Raw genomic sequence first — 22,584 nt, 5'->3', positions numbered from 1 at the left:
TAATAGGAAAAACGTATAGGGCCTAGCTTTTTTACTCGACTCCGGAATCGGAGTGACACTCGATTGGTACCATAGAGTGGATCGGTGCAAGTTCACGGCTCTATAGCCTTCAATTTTGCAGATGCAACACGTCCGTCTAAAAATTAGTATTTTTACGACAGTTGTGCCGTGTCCGGTTTTTTTCCTGACAACTGCCCCTACCAATCCCAAGCCGAGTCGAATTTTGAAACGAAAGAATAAAACTCATTTTAGGTCAATGTCATGCGTGATCGCAGAGTGGAGTGAGTGTTTTTAATTTAAGCGGTGAAAAAATTTCGAGTCCCCCCCCCTTCTTTTTTTTCTTTTTTTTTGAAAAACGATTTTCTCGTGAAAAATGTCTCTCAATTTAAAATGAACACATCAGTTGACGCCTGCTTTGCACGTTACCTATTAAAACTGAACCGCTTGATCATTTGATTTATGATATGTCCTTCACTTCGCACCTCTACTTAGCTCGCTCAAGGCCCGAAAGACATATTTGAAATACCGATTTTAAATCAAATAAGAAGCTTAAAGGTTTCATAATAAGTCAGAAGTTGTTTTCCTCTTAATCCGAAGGTTTTGGCTCGTCTTCATCATTTGAAAAGTTCCTCACAAAATGCAATTGCAAATTGTATGAATAGAGATTTCTCTCCAATTGACACTGAACAAGCGGCGAAGTTCAACTGTTCAGTGAGTAAGTTGTTAAACCGATAATTTTGATAGAAAATAAACCACCCAAGTCCCATGTGTGCTTGAAGTCTGGTTGTCGGGCGTTCAGTGGAATAGTACCTAAGTCAAGCTGTCTTCTATCAGTATACTTTATTAATTTCTCACTCCCCTATACACTGCAAAAAAGCACATTGGATCTAGAGTCCAGACTCTTAAAAACATCGAAAAGTAAAAATACTCTTGATTTAATCAGATTTAAGCTTAAATCAAGAACCAAGCCTCTTAACTTGAGCGGATTTCCTTTTGATTTAAGCTTCAATCTGATTGAATCAAGAGTCCTTTTTCCTGTCAATGTTTTCAAGAGTCTGGACTCTAGATCCAATGTGTTTTTTTTCCAGTGTAGGGTAGAGGAAGTAGTGTAATCGTCCACGGGGAGGCGGAGTTGAAATTTCATCATTTCTAGACGTTTTAAGGTCTCTGGAGTCAAAATAACCACACTTGAAAAATGTGTGTCCGGCGTCCCCCAAATCTATTTACAGCCATATCTCTGAATCCATCTGTTCAATTCCATTCAAAATTCGCAGAGAAGATCATATCTATCGTCTCCTTACTTCATCTTTGTAAACGCTGCTCACTCATCAGGGTCGCGGCTCTCTAGAGTGCACGGAAAGAAATTAAATGTTGATTTAGCATTTATACTGTTAAAAAGATGTCCGACAAGTTTCAAATGCTGATTTTACATTTTAACAAATACGAACGTAACTACGCCCACTGCAGAACGTACAAATTAAACTGTTATGTCAGCATTTTTGTACTGTAAAATCAGCATTTGAAACTTGTCGGACATCTTTATAACAGTATAAATGCTAAATCAACATTTAATTTTTTTCCGTGTGGCCATTCGGATGACTTCTGCAACGCAGCCCTCCTTCCAATACCGCAGATTGAAAGGTTGTCGTGTGTTAGGGGGGCGACTAGGTTTTTTCCTTCTTTTTGACGGGGTGGCGCGTCGTTGGGGCGTGGGGCCGTGGGGGACGGGCGGGCTCCGTGACGGAGGGCGGGTGCGTGAGTCGCGCCGGCCGGGTATGCATCGGCCACGCGCGGGCGTTAGTTGGGGAGTAGGTCGGCTCGCCGCTCGCTCGCTGCGACCCGCAATCGATTAGCGATGCGCGCGGCTCTCGCGCAGCGCCCGTGCGCACCGGCCCGCAAAATGGCGCCCGGCCCTCAGTCAGACCTCAGCCAAGGGTGCGTCGCCTCCAGCCCCGTTCCAGAGATTTTTCTACTGGCCCCCGCAATCCCCCTTTTTTAGCTCTTTTGTAGTTGACCTTTTCTCCCTTTTTTTAGCGCGATATGCTAGTGGTTTTATATATTTAGGCGGCTATATATATTATATATAATATCGTTGTCAAGTAGTGGAAGGTGAACCTCTGATTTCTTTTTGTTTTTGTTTTTTAACGACCCCACCCTGTTCGTCGTCCCGTGGGAGTGAACCGGTTCTCGAGGGTCGATTTGTATATATAGACGGTTGTATGCATTTATTAAGTTTTGTGATTTGATAGTGGGCGGAGGGACTTGTATCTTGCGACTCCACCTTGTTCGTCATCTTCGGGAGGTGAACCGGTTCCGCGGGTCGGATTTGTGGATGTAAACGGCTGCTCCATTCGTTTGGTTTGGTTGTCTGGCAGTGAGCGGTGGAATTTTTACGACCCCACCCTGTTCGGCGTTCGATGGAGGTGAACCGGTTTCGCAGGGTGGAGGTGTCGCGCCGGATGTTCTCAGACTGTGATATCTGTTCTGAATCTTAAAACGAGTACCTTAACCTTGTTTATCACTTCGTCTTCGGAGTCCTGGAAAGTCGCGGTCCACTTCACACTTTGACCGCGCGAAGCGAAGATTTGCAGTTCATGTCTTCGAAAAATTGAGGTAATTGTCCATTTAACCTAATTCTTAGTAAGAGATACAGGGCAAAAAAGCTACAACTCTCCCAGGCCTATTATACACTCTGTATTCCGTCATTAATTTTAAGTCAATGTTGAGCTTTTCATAAATTCCTGATGGTTTCCTCTCTTGATTCTGTTCCCATCAAAATCATAAATCAGATCGATGCTTTAGTAAAATCAACTTTTATTAGTCTGTACATTTTGTTTTCGCCTCCTTTTTCATTGAATTCCAAACGTAAGTTTTGGAAATAAATTTCTGAGTCTTTTAAGAAGTCGACGTAGGATGATCTAACACATTTTTCAAACCAGTTCAAACCCTCAGATTAACTTTTGGCCAAATCATGGGAGCTTCTGTACATATGATGTGATTAGGATACAGCAATTTACATCTCCTGATAAAAAGAGTTGAACAATGTGACAACTGTAAAAATTTAAAAAAGTTTTAGGATATAGACTACACATATAGAAATATACAATACCTCAATGTCATTAACTAAAGTCTCAAGTTTCTAGCCTAATTTACATAGAGCTGAAGGAAGAGCTCCTTTCGCATAATTTGGTTAATTTTCTTAATATCTAGGTATCATTATAATAAGCTCGGGCTCATGATTTCTTGTTTAATTTTTACTGAGACATCTATTTTTATCTAAATTTAAAAATGATCCAACCTGAAATCAGTCGGGGGAAGGGGACGGGGGGGGGGGGGAGATTTTTCTAACAAGTATGCATCGCTATGGGTTTTCATGACTGCCTAAATCTCGTACCCTTGTGTTTTAGCCAATGGCACACTAGTCCCAGAGCAATTCTGAACCTCTTTTGAGGCTTTAACCGAAGAAAATGAACTTCATAAAGTCAGTCCGCACATCGATTTCCTGAATTACACCTCAGTAGGTCGAAATTTTTCTGAAAATAAAACCTTGCGAAGGACTAAGAAAATACGAATAACACGCTGCAACGTATAACGCGGACTAACATTGCAAAAAAATTTCAAGATTCTCGTTTTTTTTTTTCAGTGTAAGAGCAAACAGTCAATTTTTTAGTCGTTATTCCAAATTTGAGGCAATGCTGCGCCCATTCCACTTCGTTAATAGATTTGCTCGGCATAAATCGTGCAATGATAAATTAATAATGGTTCATTGAATACTGGAATGGTTCTGTAAAACCACAGACCGTTTTCACTAATATTATTCCCTTGCGCTTCACTGGTTTTATCAACTTACGACAACTGATGTGTCTCGATGAACCTCGAATGGGTGCTTGCATTCTTGACACCGCAATTTATTGGTGTCTCAGTTTACGGTTCGAATCATAATCTACTGTTCGCAGTCATGCTGTTCTTGTAAACAAGATATCACGACGTAGCCTCTTAACAAGCGTCATTACTTTTGCATGGGATAAACAAATCAGTTGTAAATCTATGTGCAAAATGAGAAATTTGCATCGAAGCTTTCACAACCGGCGAGCATAAAAGTACATATCGGAGAGCTATGTAAATAAGTGTCTTAGTACTTCGGTAAAACAATCAAAATTTACCATGAACTCTCTTTTGAAGTATAAATAGTCATTATTAGTGCATTGGTATATCCGTAAATGTGCTCATTAATTGAGACATTATCCAGAACATTGACTGAACTCCATCTTGTCTGTGGCTCCCGATTTCATTTTAAACTTTTAAGTTTTCAACTTTTTCCTTCCTAATTTCAATTTGGTAATGATAATGCCTTTCAAATTCAACGTAGATTGCGTGGTTGTAAGTAACAGTGGATCCGTAGAGCAATAACACCTCGGTAAGAAAATAAAAAACTCATATCTAAAAAAAATCCCATTGCAGATTAAAAAATTATCACTATATTGCATATCACACATCTGTATGGCTTTCCTTGTTTTGATATTCAGTATTTTAAAGGGATTCCCTTCTGTCAAGATTGGAAAATCAGATTCTGGAAAAGCTTATCTTGTTCATAACACGTCATTAATTCGTAATGAACTGCAATTTGAAGGGACATCGTGCATATGTTTCAAGCATTTCAAGGTACCTATATCCAATGAAAAATTTGCAGTTGTCTGAAATTTGGCACATTTGAAAAAGATAGTAAAATTGGTAAATGTTCAAAAAGAAACTACTGAGAAAACTGAACACGAGAGTATCATTGGTTTCTAAACTGAACAATTATTATCGGAGGAAATATGACAATGTATCCTTATCTGCCAAATACATGTGTTTCAATGGGTATGCCGCCAGGTTATGTTACAGGGCGGTAAATTCTCTCATTTTAAAATATATTTTCCTACAATTTTTCATGTAAAAAAAAGGTTTGAAAATGACTGCGAGGTCAACCCATTGAGCACTCCTCATGTGGAGAGGTACAATTTGTTTCGTGGAAATCCATTGTTGCAGTTTTGTGGCAGTGTAAAACTTTAAGGACGTTATGTGTCCAAGGGCGATACTTTCATGTTAATATATTGTTTTTGGTTCCATTGACAGTTCCTGAGATTATCCACTGATTTCCTGGGGAAAAAAGGAGTGAGAAAAGGTTAAAACGAAAGCAGCGGTGTTTGTATCTATTAATGATGAGAGATTCAGTGTGTATGATGAGTCACGAGAAGTAAGGGAAAAACGCCCCACAGTAGATCGAGTCAATAAGAGAGGTCAGACAAAATTTGGAAACTTTAAACGCTTATAACTCCCTTTAAACGGAACTTTGAGATTCTAAAAGTGGTTCCATTAGTTTCCACGTGAAATTTTCTTTTCAAGGCACCCCTTAGAATTTAAAATATGACGGAACAAACATCAAAATTGCTGTTTTAGTCAAAAATTTCATGTCCGACCTCTCTAATTGACTCGATCCACTGTGCGCCCGAAGGAAATTAGTGGCGCTCATTAACCCCACACACTCTACTCGTGGATGTTGGCAAAAAGGCTAAACTCCGCTTCCAAGTAAGCTGCAGAAAGTCCCAAGTCATTTGCACCTCACAGCTCACCACCGATCTTAGTTATGTCCTTTTGCCATGAAAACTACTCATTCTGGGCTCCGTGCTAAAAACGAGTGTTCTCCGGACAACTATGGTCTGAGCATCCCCGAAGCACCGCACGCCGCCACCGTGGCCACTGCTCGGCATTTACCCCTTGGTCGCCGTGTTCGCCAGATGGGAGAGCAAATTCAAAACGCTGTCCTCTGATATTTTAATTTATGTTGATTGCATGTCTCTGTTTTCCCCCGGAAAGACGTTCGCTTCCGTTTTATTGTCGTATAAATTTAAATAAATTACGGCCGAGTTATTCATGTTGCTCCACTGAAAAGTTACAAAATGACGAATTTGTCGCCTCTCTGTGGCTCTCATTTTTTTTTCTTCGAGTTCCTAGTCGGACTCCTGTTAATTTCTTTTCGCAGCTACAGTGACGGTCCGGCTGGGAAAATGTTGATTTCCAGCACGATGATTGCAGCTTCGGAATATGAGTTGAGAGATCCAGGGTCGTAGTTATCGGTGGTGAGGGAAAGGGCTGCAGAAGATGCAGCTCCCATCGGCGGACACCCCCCCCCCCCCCCCCCCAACGATGAACTAACTCCCTACGCTAATGTAGAGCAGGCTCTGAGTGCACTATGAATCCCTCCCTTTTCCCCTCCCCCCAGCCCCCCTGGCTCGCAATTCTAGTTGCGGATGCATGATGACAATCAATCTCGCTGAATGATGTTTTCTGTGATTGTCTTTATCGCATGTTATGTTTGCATATAGTAAAAGACGTGCATTAATAGGAATTTATACGGATGGAAAAATGAAGAAAGAAACTTGTTGAACTATTTACATACATACATACAAGTCGCTTTACAGCACTCCCTCGCGCTCTACGACTTCTAACCTCCACTGCTCTCTTTCAAACCACAAATCTTGGGGTACTTGGGGGATTGAGCACCTAAATATTTCCACTTCAATCCCCTCCCTCCAACCTTTCATTGGGTGCCCTCTGCGTCTTCTCCCAGGAGGAACCCAATCAAGGACCTTCTTCGGCAACCTGTCTCCTGCCATTCTCTGGACATGACCATACCAAATGGACTATTTACTTTTCAAAAATTAAAGGAGAGCAACCTAAATCGAACTGAAAGGCTGTATGGCAAAGTATTCGATGCATGATCATTTCAATCGGCAAATTTTGAACTGATTCGAGTGAACAATCCTTTGTATTTTTTTTTTTTGTTTAAAAAGTCTGCATTGCACTCAAAATTTTAATATTTTTCTCCTCTCTAAAAATTACATCTTTGTCTGTGTTTCAGGTGCGGCATGATGAGATCATCCCTCCTGGAGGAAGGAACGACGTTCCGGCCGGCCGACGCCTCATTTGCCTTACAACAATGAGTTTTTATACTTTCATACCGAGGAGGCGGATGAAAACACCTCGATCGAATTAATCTAACCTCGAATTCCCAGATGGATGTTCGCTCCCGTGAATCGGACGGTGCATTTAATTAGTAAACCCGAAATAAAATAATCATTTAAATCGTTACTAGTGGCTCAGTTTTTGTGTAGTTTAACAAGCTAAAAATATAAAAGAGTTAATTTTTAATTGGTGTGCATATTTAAGCTCGGTAGTTAAGTGTTTTCGGCGGTAGTTTTCGTGTTCCGCTCCGTTTCTTTCGCTGCGTTCCGTGTCGGTTTGTGGTTGGAGGTTGTTGCTATCGGATGATCGGGCGACGGTGGCGCGGGTCCAGCCCTGGCGGTCGAGTGATGAACTAGCCCGTGGAATACTCCTTTATGGCGCGTGAGGACGCAAGATGAAGATCGCTGGCACAAAGTGGCCCGACAGTACTCAGCCGCTCATCCCTAGTCATTTTGTCACACGCGAGACAGTGCACAGTCCAATATTTGAATCAGGTGAATTTTTGAATTTTCCTTCATTTCCTTCTTTTTCAGTGCCAACAACTGCAGGGGCGGACCGGCCATGGGGGTGGAGAAACGATCGCCTCCTAACAATTTGCCCCTAACAAGAAGCGCCGAAGGGGCCCACACGGAGATTTTTTTCGAGTCATCGTTTTTTCCCCCAGTAATGTTGTAATTGTCCAATCCTTATCAGTCACCACAAGACCTCAGAATCCTTGAAAATGTGTTTCTAAGAGACATACAAGGTCGCCTAAAGCTCATAGTCCAGAATGGACAGGGAAATCTAGTGGGCTCCTGGGGCCCCAGAAATAATGGAGGAGCCCGGGCCCTCGGCCCCCGAAGAATCTTGAGAATAGGTTATTTTGAAGTTCAAATAATCTTGCATTTGACTCCGAAAATGCTTATAATTGCGTTTAAAAAGTGTAAAATTTTCAACATTTTCTGGGGAAGGGGCCCTAAAATCTAGGTCGCCTCCTAACTTTTCGACTGCCAGTCCGCCCTTGCCAACAAGGAGGCTAACCAGAGGCATATCGATGGTGTAAGTCCGCAATCATATGTCTCGTGTGCGGTGTCTGAAAAGCTCCGCCTCTATATTATTTTTTTAATGGAGGACAAATTGACATCATTTCTTGAAGTTCATGCAGGATTTTCTTCGCACAGAGAAGTAAAATCCGGGCAGATTTAAAGAACCGCCGTTGAGTAGTTTTCCGTCTAAATAATAAAGTATGACAGGAAGTCTGCGACGTCACAAACCGAGTTATGTGATTGCCGACTTACACCGTCGATATACAGCCCCTTGGCGACAGGTAGAAACTTTTACTTTCAGAGGATCAACATGTTCTTAAGGACTGTATTTTCCTGTATCAATAAGCTAGCAGTTTTCATCTAATTTCTTGTAGGTTGTTGAGTGTATTCTGGTTCGATACTAAGCTATGAGATAAGCAGTGTGCCCAACCAGTTTAGTAAACTTCGGCCTGTTTGCTGAACGAATTGTTTAACACACCACTCAACAGCTAACAAGAAGGATAGTTAACAATTGAATGATGGATCCCCGAAAGTTAAAGCTTTCACCATTGCCACGATACCAGCGAAGGGTGTCTAATTTTCTCCGAGGGTATGATAGTCCTTGTCACACCGAGTTTCTCAAAAGTTTGCATCTAAGCTCTGGAGTTCAGTCAAGCATCTCAGTCGCTTATGCAGATAGTGATTTTCGTCTTATCATCGATTGTAGCCTATTGTGTTTTCTCCAGTCTCCTTCATTAAATTTTGTCCAGCATGCAAAAAAGTCTCCTAAAGGGGAATAGTGCCTCCTCCCCAAATTTTACTTTGGTCGCAAAATTGACGGAGATTCTACGGAGTAAGATTGTCCCCTAAATAATCGACTCCAAAGAATCCGGATTTTATGGTCACGAAGCTCTCTTGACCTTCCTTTGGGAAATTTAAGGGGGGGGGGGTGCACCTGAAATTCGGGTTTTTCATCGAAATTTTGAAACTTTTTCATCATAATTAAAAATCATGGAAAGATTCCGCCTGAAATTGTACCATGTAAGAAATCGACCAATTTTGAACCCGAAAACTCAAAACGGCGACCCCCCCCCCCACCCCCCTCGAAAACCCTAAAACCCTGAATTTTAGGTGCAGCCACTCATAAAATGCCCTATTAGAGACTAGATTTTTAAAAAATTTCGTCAGACCTCCCCGGGGCCCCTCTTTACTTGTAGCGGGTCCCTCATCAAAGCTCTCCTCATGGGGCGCCTAAATCAATCTCGCACCAAGTAACACAATTCTTAAATCCGGTTATATGTGCAGGTATGCATTACTTATCTTTTTTTTAAAAAAGAAACCACATTTCAAATAAATTAACTCCACCGAAATCTCAAGTTCCGTTTACCAAAGTTTCGCGTTACTTCAATTTCGTCCGCTGCGTCGTTCGGTACAGCCCACTCGGAACGTTGATTTCGGTAACTATCGATGAAATTCACCACAGTCATCGCTTTCATTTAAAATCAGCCAGGCATCGGGGCGGCTGAATCAAGTTCGTTCAACCGAAGTCCTATTCAGTGGTCGTGAATGTGAGCTCCCGGGAAACGCGGCAGCTGGCAGCACTGCGGGGAGGTTCCGGGAACACGTCATCGCTTGTCTGAGCTTACGACATGTCGCATATTGCCCCTTAATGACGATAATAAAGGGGCCGCCGAGGTAAATCAACCTCGAAATCCCCCCCCCCCCCCCGTTATCACCCCCATCAAGCACCACGCTCAATCAACTTTCCGTAGTGCATGTCGCTTTTTTCAATTGTTGCTCCGAATATCCTCTTCATCTGTGCCGATAAAGCCGATCAATTGGCACTCGTTTGGGCGTGTTCGGTCGTGCCTCGTGAACTAATCCTTTGGGTCTTCCTTGAAACTTGTGAGGCAAAATTTCAGTGTTATCGCTTAAATTAATGGAATACATCGAACAAAATCGTCCGATGAACACGGTCTAATTTTAAGCAGTGCAACACATGGATCGCATTTCGCTAAAAGGAACCAGCGCAATTACAGTGCTGTAAACATGTTGCTTACTCAAAATAATCTAAAGAATCTCCTAGAATAATAAATAGTTTTGGCTTCCCACCAAACATTTGTTAATTTTAGAGAAAAATAATTGTATAAATTTCAATGTAGTACATATATTAGGTATTTCTGAAAGAAAAAGAGAAGTTGCACAATTTTGAAAACACTGTAATTGCGTTGGTTCCTTTTTACTAAATATGATCCACATGTGCTCCCTTCTGAATGAACTGGTTACGTTTAACGAACTTCCAAACTACAGAGGAATGGCTGGAAACCGATTCGTTACTTTGCGTTTTCTAATCTACGCGTCGCCAGTTGAATTAACGACTCAGAAAATGATCTAAATATTACGAAAAGAAATTCTTTGTCTTAGTCGCTCAGTGTGAAAGCGCAGAATTTTTCATCGCTTTAGAAAAAAGTTACTTGATTTACTGAAGAAGACTTCGATTGAATTTATCGTCGACATTTTGAATTTATCGGCGGTGCATTTTCTCACTTTTAAATCTGCATTTATACTATTTCCCATATCGGCAAAATTTATAAAAAATACTGTGAAATCGGCTCTTTAGGTACACACTTTCAGATGACGCAATGAAACATTTGCATGCAAATTCTCTATTACGGCGTTCACACCTAGCTACAACACTCAAATACGATAACCCGCGTAGCTAATACTCTGAAAAAAAGGAAAAAAGAAGGCCCGGAAATATTTCCTTTTCGTTTCCAGTACGATACAAGAGTTTTCCTCGGATCCCATGGCAATATAAAACAGTTAAGCGTGTATGAGGAGATCTGTAACATCCACTCACGCACGAAGACTGGGGAGAGTAAAAATCATCGCGGTAATCGGGGCATCTTTTGATGAGTAGCAGCTACGGGTCTTTTATTCCTTCTAAGTCCGATGTAAGTGCATTCAAGATGCAGTGGTTAAGGAACGCGAATTCTTTCGGCTCAAGATAAAAACATCAGATTCGAGCTTAGAGAGCGCTCGAGTGTGCCGGGTGCACCTTTCAATACCCATTAGCTTAATCCGTATTCCCTCGCTTCGAAAGCGCTCGCTGTTGCAATGTTGTGGGTCTTCTCCCGCTTTTCGAATCGATGTAGCCTCAAATGCTCTCTCTGCCGATTTCGCAACTTGACGTGTTGAAATAAATAAAAGGACGAAAAAAACAAGTTCCATTTCGAAAACTGAGCTGAAATTAATGACCCAATGGTGAAAATATTCAGCCGTGCATAGCACATTCATTGTGGGAGTCCTGCTGCAATTTGAGGTAATCCGTATTTTGCGATTACTTCAACGTATTTTTCGGACTGTTCCGTAATATTTCATTACTATTTTTAGGTAAGCGCATGGCGCACGAACTGCTTTTCATTATTACACTTCATCTAGCGTTGAGAGTCCACTTATTACTTCACACAACCAGTGTGTAATTTTAAAAGTTGAAAATTAAAAAAAATTAAAAAAAAAAAATGTACACGATGTGCGAATTTCTCCGTCAGTGAGCTGTCCCCGCAAGAAATCGTTTACCACCCGCCCGTCATGTCGGAAGCGCCGCGCCGCGGCGTGCTACCAGCGCGGAACTTGCACTGATGCCTACAAACCTAAAGGGCTACCTCACGCATTGCGCAATGCTTGAAGTATCCCGTTAGGTTTGTAGGCGTCAGTGCGCGTTCCGAGCTGGCAGCGGCAGCACGCCGCGCCGCAAGCTTGCCCACAATTAATAGGTCAGGGTGTTAAAATGTAGCCAATTGGACATCAAATTCGAAATTAGCTACTCCAAAACAACCTCTTCACGTCACGTCTATTATGGCGGGTTGGCGTCGGTCATGTTGAATATTGCGTAGCATCCTAATGCGCGCAAGGGTGAACGATTCTTCACAAAATGTTCACCTGTACCGTAATATGGTTTTTGAAGTGGGAGGTTTTGAAAAAATGCATATTTCTTGGGCAAATTGTGAAGTTGGGCACAGTGTATTTTGGACCTTTCTGACGCGATGATGGTGATTTTTGATCCATTTTATATAGGGTATGACTCTTTCTTTTGCTCTAGAGTATCTTTCACTGATCTTTATGTTAGTGAGAATACTTGTTAGGTTGGGAGCTGGTACTGTGTGAACTGTTCATCTTCGTTGTCTTTAAAATTGACACATATAGGTTTATCAGTTGATTTGTTAATCATTTCTTTACATATTGCAGGTGTGTCTTCGCGCGAGTAATGGTCAAATTCAAAGAGAGCGTATTATTTTATATATTTTGAAAGAGTATTTTAAGAACCACGCTTAATAATTGTTCCCCGAAAATTTTTCTGCATGTTTAATGACAAGGTAAAAACAATAAGTTTATGATTATTTTTTAAAAATAAATCGCTCATGCGTAAGGTTTTAAAATCAAATGTATCTAATTATATAATTATTTTTTTAACGTTTGATTTATTTATATATTATTAATTATTATCATGATATAAAATAAAAATAAAAATTAGAATCATAAACACGGAACAAAGGAAACATCGTTGCTTGAAGAAACACATTTTTTCGGCCTAAATTGTCCATTTTTATCTGATGTAGAATGTAAATTCCTTTTCGTAAACGGTAAATGGTAAAAAAGAAAAAAAAACCAAACAACTTGATGCTCAACGCATTCCACAGACTTGAGATAACAACAAAATGAAGAAGTAATTCTGTGGGCTATACTTATACTTAAAATTTGGCATTTTAGGTTCGGTGGATTTTCAGTGAATTTTTAAATTTAGGTTTTTTTATGAACAACTTGATTTGGAGGTTGGATTTGATAAGGTCATGCAGCTCTTGGGGCCCAAAAGTGTAGCCAACGTATGAATTCGAATTATCTAGCGGTATTAATGTAAACTGCGAGAGTAGGTATATACCGATCAAAAATCAAAATTGCAGAAGTACGTATAAAACTTGGATTTCGCATAAATTTTCTCAAATTCAAAGTGTTAATCCTTGAAAACGCTTGTTCACAATGCGTTGTCGGTCCTATTGATTAATATTTCAAATTCATAGGTTGGCAGCGGTGCTTCTCTAGTGATTTTCGTCTCTCGCGATGTCGCCCTTTTGGGCCCTAAGAGCTACGTAAATCGAGTCGTCCACTCTCCCTATAAAAGTACTCTATTTTGCTCTAGCTGAAGTTTAATTACCACAGGCCCATTTTTTACCGTGTTCATTCTAGGATAGAAGTATGCTTCGTGCCGCGTAGTGAGCGTTCACAAAACATGAAATTAAAACCCCGGAGGAAGAAGGAGCAGCAGCGGGTCGATTGTTGAATCGTTATCGAATGGACTTGATCGATAAATCCCTATCTTTACAATGCTATTTATCGATCAAGGTCATTCGATAACGATTCAACAATCGACCTGCTGGTGAGTGTGTGTTCACCGCGGGCACCTTTTTTTGCTCCCGGCGAGTGCAAGTATGTCTCCATTTGACTGCGTAATCCCGGCTGTCTCATTTCGCTACACGTGGATCGGCTAGCACCCGGATTCTCGCTAAGACACGTTCTCCGGGCGCCAATCCCCCACCTTGTTTAGCTCTCAATTCAGGCTCAATCGATATTTTTTCACGCTCCTTGATTCAGGAGCATCCTGCGCAATAACCATAGATTATCCCATCGGAATTTGTGTCTCCCTGTTTTCCGATACAATGCCACGGTATCGTACCGATTTTGCCACAATACGTCGCACAGTGGATCGAGTCAATAGGAGAGGTAGGACAAACTTTGGAAACTTTAAACGCGTATAACTCCCTTTATACAAAACTTTGAGGTTCTAAAAATGGTTTGATTGGTTTCCTCGTAAACTTTTCTTCTAAAAGCACCCCTTGAAATTTAAAATGTGACAAAATAAACATCAAAATTTGCAGTTTTAGTAAAAAAATTCATGTCCGACCTCTCTCATTCACTCGATCCACTGTGCGTCGTTCCCCGCACGAAGGAACGTAACTCCATCCCAACGTTGCGAAATTGACTTGAATAATTCAATTTTTTACGAGAATATACCTGCAAAATTTTTGTTGGAAATTGGTCTGAGTTTCGCTCGAGATTAGAAGAAATATTGGTGGAATTTTCAGTTCGGAATTCTCGAAATTTTCCCGGTAAAAATGAACTTTTTGCGGGAAATTTGGCAACATTGAAATGCAGTAACGTTCTTTTGTGAGGAAACCGACGAATGGATTTATCTTACGCGACAGTTTTAATTGAGGGTGGAGTAACCTAGAGTCAAAGCTGTCGAACAGGAACTAGAATGCCTTTTTAGGCAATCAGGCGATTGATTCTTCTTCTTCCACTAACGACTAGGGCATAGCCCTGTTTGTCAGGCCATCCAGTATCGAGCACAATAAACTATATAAATATTAAAAATCTAAAAATAAAGGACTCGTCAAATCTATGAGAACAGCATAAAATTTTCGACCATACTCAGGAGAAGAGAGCCAGCTTTGTGCCCATCTCTTAGGCGGTCGTCCAGGTAATCTATTCCCGAAGGATTGTCCGGTCATAAACATTTTCGCTAGTCTCTGTTCATCCATTCGGTCAACGTGCTCCGACCACATCCTTCTCCTCACACTGGCGATTGCCTCCTCATGGAATAGGCAAATTGCTGTATTCATAGACGTTCCATAAACAACTCCTTACCTTAGGAGGCCTCACAAGGTTTGCGTAATGATTAAGGGAGGTTTAAGGGGCCGTCCATAAATTACGTCATCCAAGTAGGGGGAAAGGGGGTCTAGCAATGGATGACAGTAGGTGACGGGGAGGGTCAAGCCAAAGATGACGCAAGCTCTCCTGAAAACATAAAAGGAAGTAGGTAATCACTGAAAAGACAGTGAAATTTTCAATATTCATTGATTATGAAAGGAACCGATGAATTAACCGACTTTTTTGTTAACGAATGAATCTATTTGCTCTTCGTCAAAAACTAAATTTTAAAAATGCTGGCTGCATCAATGCACACCAAAGTAACATTTTAATCAGAAAACATGTATTCCAGTGCGTACCTTATAACCTCGGTTAGAGGTTCAATGTTTGATACAACTATTCGATCTCCTGAGTAAGGCGGAGTATCATGCGATTTTGAAGGCGCTTTTTACGCCGCGCCTGTATTTTGCTAGTAAACGGAGGTAAAAGAGACGCACAAGTAACGTGCCTTGAACTCGATTTGAAAAATGTTGGTTGCGGTCTCTTCTTCGTCTCTCGCAGACGAGGAGACGTAACTCAATTCCAAGGTTGCAAAATTGACTTGAAAAATTAAATATTTTACCAGGTGATATTTCTGCCCAAACGTTTGCTGCTTCTTGCGTGTCACCAGATCAGAAGAAAACTCAATGAGATTTTCAATTGAAAACACCCCAAAGTTTCCCAATAAAATGGTGTTCGCGAGTTAAAATTTTGCAACGTCGCAACGTAGTTACGTCCTGACGATTTACTCAGTACCTCCCGAGGAATTTTCCCCGCGGTGGATTTTCACCGAGCCGGCGCGCGGTTTTTCAATCGAGAACCGATCTGACAACGGGCGGTCCGTGGAGTTGCGAGTGCCCGGCGGCGTGTAAAGCGGTCCCGAAGAGCCCATTTCCTTTGCAGTTATCGAGTTCTTTAAAAGGGAAGTTTAATGAAAACTCCCGCACCGAGTGCAACGAGCACATCCAGTTGCCGATGAAATTCCTACAATGTGCACGCTCTGTTCTTGCCTCACTCCACCTCTTCCCACTCTATAGAAACCACCTCCCTTCCCCCCACCCCCTCACCCCTGCCACCACACTATCAATCCTCGCCGTTTTGCAGTTGCCTAGTTTTGAGCCATGGTTTCAGGGTTGTTATAGTGAGGAGGAATAAACAGCTCAGCTTCGTAGCTAAATAGACACAAATTCAGCCGTCCACAGAAAAAACGTGGTGATTTCATTTAAGAGTTTGCATTCTTTTCCCCACTCGTAAGGAGCTATTTTATGCTCTTCATTATGTCAATTTTAGTTACAGTAAAATGTTACGATTTTTCGCAAAAATTACGAATGATCATTATCAAGCGCTCAGCCGATAGAGACCGCTTCTTGATTTTGACCTGCCCATAGAATTCTAGTAAACTAGTGGCAATACGTTCAAATGGCCCATCCGCTCAATTACAAGATAAGGGATAAGGATGCCTCACACATTCAAATTAGATTTATCTTTTATACCTTGATTTAATGCCTCTGATATCAAAGAGCGGACGACCATCGTTTTTTTATAAGCCATTTTTTTAACAGTATAGTGTACCTTTCTCAGAATTGATAGTTGAAATTTCGGTGAGGCGCGTTCTTTTACTGAACGTTGCTCAAATTTTTCGAGGAACTTAAAAACGCGCCGACCTTGATAACAGCTAAGCGCTTATCTAATACAAATGTATTAGAGCTTTCCCGCTTGTTTTTTTTTTTTTTTTTTTTTTTTTTTTTTTTTTTTTTTTTTTTTTTTTTTTTTTTTGTTTATAAAAAATTTCGCCAAAAAAATAAATCGAAAAAAAAATCTAGAATCGACATATATTAAGACGTTTGACTTTCTCCAAAATTACATTATAAAACCAATCTGATGCGTCACATCGGAAAAGCTACAGCATAAAGCCTTGCTTTGAAAAGATGTCAAAAGCAATTTCAGGAGGAGAGCACTGGTAAAATTTAGTGATCTCCCCCTATCCCCCGTCCTTCCCAAAAGAGTAAACGAATAAAGAAGGTGGATGAAAAACTCCTCAAACCCCAGGAAATCTTTCAAAATTTTGCTTATTGCCTCGCTCAATACCTTCCACTGAGCCGTATCATTTCGTAACGTTATGAGGGCCCAATCGCCCTTCCTCTACAACTTTACGTAGTTTAAGTATCACCACTAACTAGAATAATTTCTCCTAAAACGAAATTTAATCGGTTTCAACAATTCTCAACTGTCTCATCCAAAGATAAATACCGAGATCTCTTTTATCAATGGCAGTCATTTTTGTAGCATATTGGGCCCGAATTTTATTGGCTGCAGTCGGCCACAAATCACGAATAATAATTACAGCCCCCCAATCAAAGGGCGAAGCCAAGATTTGTCAGCAATATTCGGCTCATGATTTGCGAGATCAGTGTTGTAAGTACATCGCAGAACACACAAACAAACACACCCTCACATGCACATTGTGCAAACAGGAGGTACCTCAAATGAATGGAGACAGTGCACCGAGTACTTTAGTCACTGATTAAAAGGCCCAAACTGTTTAATTCGCTCGGATCGTTCGCTTCGGATAATTAAGGTGATAATTTATCTAATTTTAAAAGTTGACGGATTCAAATACCTCGAATGGGGGGGGGGGGGGCATTAGGGTGGTCCGAGGGGCTTTCTCTGAAAATTTAAAACATTTAATGTGCTGTTTGAGTCAATTTCGTCATGAATAATTACCAAATATAAGCGTTCTTCCTCCTTCTCTCCTCTGTTCCTTCCTTCCTTCTTTTTTCGGGCGAACGGGGGAGGGAGGGGGGTTGTCGTTGCACAGCAATGTGTATGTGCGTTGAGAATCATAACTAGGGATAAAATCCAATTTCCAATTTGTTTCCACTTGTTTTCCAAAGAAAAACAAGTTTCCCTTTTAGTTATTTTCATCTTCTTAAACCTAACAGTCTCGGGTTTTGTTCTAAAAAATAGGTGGTCAAGCCAGCGATGCAAAAAAATTGCCAAACTGACTCTTGCAGTTCATACCAAGTTCCAAAAAACATTGTGACCGAGCAACAATGGAAGCTTTTCAGCGAAGACAACGATGAATCAAGTTTGTTGCTGGCTCCATTCAACGCTTGTTTCATCTCAGGTGCAATTTCCGGCCGTAAAGGGCTCGCTGCTCTTGCATGCAATGGAATGTCCCGCATGCAATACAGGCTCCTAACGGTAGCCTTAAGAGGATAGAATATGTGATGAAGAAATTCTATACAACCTATTAATTTCAACTGTGATTCGATAGAACCGTAGATGTATTGTGAGAGAAATAATTTCAGTGTGTCCGTATGGGGGGCACATTAGTGAACTAATCATAGAGCCAAGTGACAAGTGCAAGATTCCAAAACATGGCTTTTCATCAAAGTTTCACACCAGGCGTCGTTGAGCGATTATTTGAATTGATGTGAAAGGTAAATGTCAATTTATCACTCATGGGTTTGTTTTGATAATTTTCTATGCACCATGCTCAGGTACGTGAAATTTTAATCAGAAAGTATGTATCCTATCCCGGTGCGCACCCTGTAATCTCGGTTTAATGTTTGATACAACTATTCGATCTCCTGAGTACGGCGGGGTATCGTGCGATTTTGAAGGCGCTTTTCACACCGTATTTTCTATGTGCGTATAGAGGTTAAAAGACGCACAAATAGCGTGCATCAAACTATGACTACCACTTAATTCATGATGTAAGAATCCGATATTCCTTTTTGCGTGAGAAGAATGCTTACTCGTATGCGCGAAGATATTTTGAGTTCTGTATTTGAATCAATCTATGCTAAGCCTGACACGTCTAAAAAAGTTCACCAGAGCATGTGAAGTGTATCATCAAGTAACTTTTTGGTAAAACACTTATAAATGATGAGGAAAATATCAAATAAACATTACTAAGGTCATCTAACGTTCCTGAGGGTATGTAATTTGAGTCATGACCAATTTTGACGATCCATTAAATGACATTGCATTAAATTATGGGCAAATTTCGAATCGTTAGAATTGTTCATTGCTTAATTTTAAATGTAAACTTTCGTCCGAAACACGTTACTTAAAGTTGCTGAGACATCCTCCTCGGGACGTTCTCATAGGATTTTTCGCTGGTTCGAATCGCAGGAATGAAACCTCTGGGATTTTGTTGGGGGACGTTCCTGCGACAAGTTTGCGCGGGAAGATAAATTAGTAAAAATCGAATATTTATAGAGATCAAAATAAGAACTGAACACAATTTTCAGTAAAATAAATTACTTACTTAAATTATAAAAACACGAACAATCGAGTAACCAACAAGATATCACATAGTTTGCTTTCTTTTCTTCCTCTCTCAGTTGAGCTTAGATCTATTCAAGGAGTATAAGAGCCATACTTGCTATTGGGATTAATATTGACTAACTCAAAATGTTTCCGAACTTCGCAAGTGATATTTTTCCCCGTGACAAATTCCATGAAACGTACCGTGGAGACAAGACCAAAGAGTGTTCAGAGGCAGTCAAAACCAATCAAAGCAATCCTGTCAGGTTTGCAATGAGTTTATGAGCAAGCATAATTAATTCTGAGTCTGTTAGGTTTGCACATCGAAAACCCAAACTAAGGTAGTTTTTGTTTAAAAAGAAAAATAGCCCCTGTTTTTGGAGTTTTCGCATGACCTCTACACAGACGTTGGATGCCCTCTCAAAAAAGAGTTTTTTCTATCCCTCCCCCCTCATTCTTTAATGCAGGCCCAGGAGAAAGTGCGTGTAGTCGTAGCTTTCCCTGTATGCTAGCGGACCGATTATTGAGATTGATAGACAAAATTATAGACAAAGGAGACAAAAGATATATGCAGAGATCCTATTGGTGGAAGCGGGTGGTTTCAATGGACAAAGAAGGTAGGTAAAGGTCTAACTAACGGCAACCCACGAGAGACCCGACAGATAGTCTATAATTTTCTCCATGTGTCTACAGGAGCCACCCAGCTCAACCAATAGGATCGCTTCATACTCCCTGTGTCTTCTTTGTCTATAGCTTTGTCCATCAATTTCAATAATCAGTCCGCTGGTTGTCGTAGCAGATTCTCTACCAATCGCATTCACGAAGCAGGAAACCGCCTATTTCACAGCTCATTTTAAATCATTCCGCCTGGGTAAAACTGTAAACTGTTTGAACAATCCGGCATCAGCGAGCAATTGCTTCTACTCTACCTCGCGTCTGTTTATCTGGAAACCCTCGCCAAATGAATAAGTAAGGACTGAGCGAGCGGTCTGCGCCTTCGGTTCGCGAACCGGCCACCCGCACGGCACTCGCAGTCACAACCTCATAAGCGCGCTATCGATTCGCCCACCTCCCGTCCACTCCCCCGCACTCCCGCGCCCTCGCCAGACGCTGCAACGATGCGATGCTGGGGCAGCGGTGTCAATGTAAGTGCTGTGTTACGGCCAATTCGCGGAGAGGAGCGCCATTCCATCATTACCCAAATCGGGTTTTGATGCTCGGTATTTACGACTGTAATGAAGAGCACTGCATTAACTCAAACGTGCTGAAACTTGAAGAATGTCCAGCCTATTGAATTACACCTGAGGGTTTTCAGAACTACTGCTGATCTCATTGGCTGTTTCTCTCCGTATTGTATCAATGTGTAAAATCACTGCCTTTAATTTATTGTATAGAATAATCAAAAGCAGATCTTTGAGTTCATTTTCGCCAAGGGATTACAGGTAAATTCGTCGTTTTCCGGACAAGGGAACGCACCTCTATTGCAACGTTGCAAAATTGACTCGAACGATTAAATTTTTTACGAGCATGAACATGCATATCTTTCGCTGAAAATTTGTCTGATTTTTGCGTGAGATCTAAAGAAAAATTAGTGAAATTATCAGTTAGATATTCTCAAAATTCTCTTGGTAAAAATGCAATTCGCGCGGAAAAATCTAGCAACATTGAAATATAGATACGCGTTATTTCGTGAGGGGCTGACGAATTGTTTGAAAGTGCAATAATGCATATACAGGAAAAACAACTTATAATGTTGAGCCCTATTACTGTAGGTAAAAATAGCGCAAAATACAGGCAGTAATGCAGAGCCCAACAGCTTCAGGGACCAGTCCTACAGCTTCAGGGACCAGCCCTACAGGTTGTAACCCGAGAAACGTGGTCTCAATGGAGAAATTTCTGAAAATTCAATTTGCATCGTTCAAAGCTTAAAACTGACGGATTATACCGAATACAACTGCATGCCTTCAATTGGCACAAAAATGAACCAATCCGCTTGCAACTGATTCCTGGAAGGAAATTGGGGGATTTCTCCGTGTCAAGGTTAAATTCCGTTTGTTTTTACTCAACTAGACAGAAATCTCTCCATTGGAAATTTCGCCCGCGTAGACTGAGGCCTTTTCCCCTGAATGGTCACATATAAAAATAGCTTGGATAAAAAAGGTACCGAAACTGCTTATCGCGTTTCGTAAATAAATCATAATCATTATCAGGTATAAGAATCGTCAAATCCGATTTTCATGTTTGAGTATCCCTCGAAAAAAAGTTCAATGGAGTCAGTGCTCCCATTCCACTTCCATCAAAAGTTCCGGGATTCGGAACTTTTTTGTCTCAATTCCCCTCACTCTATAGCCGTCGATAGTTCCGGGATTCCTTTGAAAATTTTTCAAAAGTTCCACGAAGTTCCGTAAAATGCACATGATCCGGAACATTTTGGAGTATGTTAAAGCTCTGGGAAAAATTCAAACAAAATCTCAAAAATTCCGGAATTTGGAACTAGTTCCGGGAAATTGGAGCTCTGAATGGGGTCTATTTTAGGTGGCGCAAGACGATAGCTTTCTCAGGGACGAGGCAACATCGTTCAAAAGGGCTCGTTTTCAATGAGCTCCGTTCCCTCCACCCCCCTTTCCCCCACTCTGCCGCCACCACCACGACCCCAATCGTCTTCGGTGGCCCCGGCTCACCGCCGCGCTCATCACATACCTATTATCTAATCAGTCCCTCCCCCAATTTTCACTACCAGCTCCCTCTTTTACCTATCTTACACCCCCCCCCTCATATCTTACCTTGCCTCTTCACCCTCGTGAGGAGTAGAGTCCCTATATACTGAGATTAAAGACGATACGAATCCATTTCTGATTGGTTCCCGTATTTTAGGCCTCAACAGTGTCACAAACCGGGATAAAAATCACCCTTTAGAGACAAGAGACCCTCCAATGGCCTCTTGGCGACAGGTGGAAGTTTTCACTCTCGGGGATTTAACAATACCTTACATGGGCAATTTTAAGGGAGTATCTACTGCAAAAAAAACTCTTGTATTTCTGATGACCAGTTCAACATTTCAGTTCAACTGAAATATTTTAAAACACAATGGACCTTTAGTGCTAGATTACATACATTAAAACCATATTTAACTCATTTCGAGGAACAAATGCTGGTGGTTCTTTTTCAGCTTGCTTCGATTCAATTTAAGCTCTGGAGAACAAATGTTACACCGAAAGATATGTTTAGCGTAAACTTCGGCGTTCTTGGCCTGGTGGGACAATTTAGGCGCGTGAGTCGGCTCGTTCAAAGTTTTTAAAGGCAGTTTTAGGCGCTTAATTTATCACCGGTGTGGAATTGCGATGGCGAGTGTAAAGTATCGCACATCTTCTGCATACTAAACTCTCCATTCCCTAGCCTTAAAACTTGCGTGATTAATGATATGTAACAGCAGCCTGGTATTTTCTGATTGTTTTTGAGGAAAAAAAGAGATGAATTTAATGCCAGATCCGCTCACTATGGAGACTGCAATGTCTGCAATGTCAATGTCGTAATACCAATATTACGGTCACAACTG

General features: G+C 41.1%; 1 protein-coding gene across 1 annotated transcript in view; it reads left to right on the top strand.

Moving 5' to 3' along the window:
* Positions 1-1,769: 1,769 nt before the first annotated feature.
* Positions 1,770-22,584, top strand: part of Mid1 (calcium-permeable channel component Mid1) — a 138,656-nt gene continuing 117,841 nt past the window's right edge. Inside the window, exons 1-2 of the mRNA XM_072298236.1 lie at positions 1,770-2,613; positions 6,902-7,499. The gene's annotated coding sequence lies outside the window, so the exon portion shown is untranslated. The remainder of the gene's footprint in view (positions 2,614-6,901; positions 7,500-22,584) is intronic.

The sequence above is a fragment of the Bemisia tabaci genome, chromosome 3 (assembly GCF_918797505.1).
Source record: "Bemisia tabaci chromosome 3, PGI_BMITA_v3".
NCBI classification, from domain to species: Eukaryota; Metazoa; Arthropoda; class Insecta; order Hemiptera; family Aleyrodidae; genus Bemisia; species Bemisia tabaci.
This window is presented reverse-complemented; position numbering and strand designations above follow the sequence as displayed.